The following is a 3,914-nucleotide window of genomic DNA, read 5'->3' as shown; positions in this document are numbered from 1 at the left end:
AAGCGTGATAATTGATCAATACGTTATTATCCTTTTTGTTTTGTAACCAAAAGTAAGGGGCAATATGGAATAATCAAATTTATATTTTGTAAGGTTTCAAATCACCAAACAAGGAAGCACCCATCTTTGGATTTTACATATTTTGAAAAAAAAATTGTGCAAACAGTAATCAGAATTATTTGATCATCCAATTTACTTTTATATTTTATAAAAGCCATGAGGTCAAATACTTATTAACATGCATTGATTAGAAATTGGAGTGTTGCTTAATACTATTAACTTAGGTCTTAATTACAAGACTGTGATTGCTTGTTTTTGTTTTTGTTTTTCAAACACTGATTTGAAACATATTACATCAAGAATATAACAAAACAATAATAAAAATTAGTGGTTTTTCTATACCAGAAAACAGCAAAGGCAAATATAACTGATGACATTAGATGTTCAGTTTCAACAATAGCCGACCCATTTCTAATACCTTCAACCTAGAGATGGCACGCAGGTTTGCCCGTCTTCCGTTCCGCAGCGGTCTTCAGTTCCAGCGGGTCTCTGTGCGTTGTCCTGTTTGGTACCGCAGTCTCGTTAGGGCATGACCAATCCCGCCCTGTAATTAACATGAGCTTTTGCGAGCCGGCCCACGGAACACGATACAACTTCATTCCCTCCAAAAACAAGTCACAACATTATCAATTCTTCTTAGCATGTAACTTCATTCAAACTAACGTATGCTTGTCTGGTCCTAAATAGAACTGAAGAATTGCAGTAAAAATATATTCGTAAGTTGAGTTTGGAACCATATGCATCTTCAAGGTTTTTGAGTTCTATGATCTTCTCTATCAGCTTGAGCAATGATTTCCTGTAATAGATCAAAGTAGTGCAAGCGACTATTAAAAAGATTAATTTGCAAAACATAAAGTGTACCTCAAACTCAACAATCACCACAAACAATAGTCAAAACGTATAATGCAGGTGACTAGAACAATTCAATTTTAACTATTGCAATTCGAGATCTAAGATAAATCTGCAGAACAAAGAAGTCAACCAAGCATCAAGATTTCTATAGCAAGCCAAGCTCTTTTTAGACACTCATTGTCATATGGTAGAAACATATAAGATCCATATACAGGACTTCAAGTCCAAGATGGCTTGATCTTGGACATCGGCAACTGAAGATCCAAACGATTGCAGTAAATATACACACGAACCTGATCTTGGAGATCGGCGTCTAAGGTGCAATCTTCATCGGAGGTTGTTGGAGAAGAAACAGTCGACAAAGTTCATATGAGTTGTCGGTGAAGCTCCTCTTCTGCAGATGAAATACGAAGGGATTATCAGAAGAAGAATCAGATCAAAGACGCATGAGAGACCGGAAGCTTCGACGACCATCGAACCACCATCACCAGAGCTCCATAGGTTGCTGGTGAAGATCGAAGCCAAGTCACCATCATCGCTCTCTCTCTCTCTCATTTCTTTTTTCAGGTGAAAATGTAAACGATTCTTTCGGTGAAGCGGGTCTTTACTATCCTGCAGGTCTTTACTATCCTTCAGGTCCAAGTGATGTCCATCCTGCTGAAAGCCCAATACCGCATGACACGTACTTGCGAGACCCGCTTACTTTTCGGGCGTAGAAACCCATGCCCAAATCAGCCCCGCAACAATCCTTCACGGACCAGGCCAATGGTCCAGGTTTCAAATTGTCATCTCTACTTCAACATGAGAATAGTTTTGATAGTTTAAATAAGTATTCTTCTTTAATTGCATTCATCAATTTTTTCTGAGTTAGCTTTACTTAAGTTACCTTTGAACGAGGTTTAACTACAAAATACAAATCTTACATATAGTCAGGATTGACTATTCATATTAAAAATCACCATGAAAAAAACGCAGACCAAACAAAAGAGACAATATAATCAAAACCAGTCCCAAAATGAAATATGATCCATTTCCACAAAATGGTTCCACCCAATACCAAGAAAACTAAATGGTGACTAAGGGAATGAGTGAAAATAGTGAATTCATTATCATTCATTACAATTTTATACCATTTACAATGAATATCTATTACCTATGATTCCTTAACATTTTTGATAAAGGAATATATTTTCTTCATTTTTTTCCCTTTTCATTCATTTTTTTCTCATTCTTAGTATTCGTTTAATCGGTATCAGTTAGAGCCTAATATATTTCATTTCATAACTACTTGCGAAGGAACGCCAGAACAACCCGAACACATGTAACTCAAAAAAAAATCTTATGCTCGATAGATATTCGAAGGAAAGCAGGAAAAGAGACGCTCAAACAAAACTGTACCCCACAACTATATGCTGAATAGACCATCAAATCTGCACGAAGACTACCAAAACTGAGACCATTGTTGAAGTTTCTCCAAATCCGCATAAAAACCTAGAAAACAACTTGAACAAAAAAGAAAAGAATAACGATTTTTAAAAAGGTGGTCTGGCGACCGCAAAAATGTGACGGCCGTCAGCTTTCAGGTTTAGAGAGGAATAGTGCTTGCTTGTTTGGTGACACGAAACGAGCAAAAAGGGTTTCGATTCCGTATTGGCCCTGACTTCTGTTTACCAAAAGATAATTTAAAGTATAAATCAATAATCACGCATGTATAATTAATTGGGAAATTTTGGAAAAATACATTTATATGAAATTCTAGCTAATTTGAAAACTACACTAGTATTTAAAGTTTTTGAAAAATACACTTTTGCATATATGAATTTACTAAATTATCCTATATGAATATTTAATATTATTATCAATTTACTGTCTCATCATAATTTATTTACTGTTTAAATTAACAGATTCAAAAAGAACAAGATTTTAAAAAAAATATCTACGAAATATCTTTTTAACTATATCTTAAATTTTTACTTTTAAAAAAAGAAAACAAACGATGTCTCCTGCGTCTTTTTCTCCATGACCTTTTATTCTCCATTTTTAAAAGCTTTTTTCTCAAGTTTCATACTTTCTATTCCTCTTCTCATTTACATATTTGTCTTTTTCTATTCAAACATTGATTTCAACTCTACAACTATAACATCTCACTTTTTATAGTTATCTTAAGATTATAAAATCAAATTGATTTTTTGATGATTTCAAAATCAGATTTAGGTTTCTGATTCTACTTGTTTTTTGTTCTGAAAACAGTTCTGTTGTGTTCCTTTTTAAAAAGAAATTAAAGAACATGATGCATATAGCTAGAGTTTTTGGAGAGTAAAAAGAATATGTTTGTATAAAAAACGTGAGTTTTTCTATAGAGAATGAGAAATACCAGACAACTTCTTTATATAAGATTAAAAAATAAAAAAAATTACACAGATAAACTTTATGAAACCACAACCATCATTATTTATTAATTTCATAATACTATTGTTATTATAAAATTCTAAATAGTAAAATAACATATTTATCTCAAATATATATTTATTTTAAACATAAACATAAATAATAATATTAATAGTTTTGAATTTTTATTTGTATTTTATTTATATTTTATTTATTCAAATAATTAACTTGGATAAAAATGTATTTTCACATTTAACAAAGTGTAGTTTACAAAAATTAAAAAATAAGGTGTAATTTTCAAATTTTAAACTATTAGTAGAGTATTTTTCAAATTATCCCTAATTAATTCCTTAATTTTTTATCGGATCTTAGTGCGCTGTTTATTTTCTCAGCCATTCTTCCCCCCCCCCCCCCCCCCCCCCCCCCCCCCCTCCCCCCCCCCCCCATACCCTTTTAATCCGAGCCCGTCTCCACTCCAAAAAGTTTCTATAAATGTGACTATTTATTTATTGTCGATAACCAATCATAGCACATAACCCATGGTGTTTATCTTTTGGCCAAAAGTATAGCTGAAACAATTCAATTGGTAATTAAGCCCTTTCCCCAAAAAAAAA

General features: G+C 32.9%; 1 long non-coding RNA gene across 1 annotated transcript; it reads right to left on the bottom strand.

Moving 5' to 3' along the window:
* Window positions 1-252: 252 nt before the first annotated feature.
* Window positions 253-3,682, bottom strand: LOC106375526. Its single transcript, XR_001275299.3, has 2 exons — window positions 1,206-3,682; window positions 253-856 (listed from the first exon to the last, which is right to left on the bottom strand). It is a non-coding gene; the product is annotated as an uncharacterized LOC106375526 (long non-coding RNA).
* Between the last annotated feature and the right edge of the window lie 232 nt (window positions 3,683-3,914).

Source organism: Brassica napus, chromosome C8, assembly GCF_020379485.1.
Source record: "Brassica napus cultivar Da-Ae chromosome C8, Da-Ae, whole genome shotgun sequence".
In the NCBI taxonomy this organism is placed as follows: Eukaryota; Viridiplantae; Streptophyta; class Magnoliopsida; order Brassicales; family Brassicaceae; genus Brassica; species Brassica napus.
This window is presented reverse-complemented; position numbering and strand designations above follow the sequence as displayed.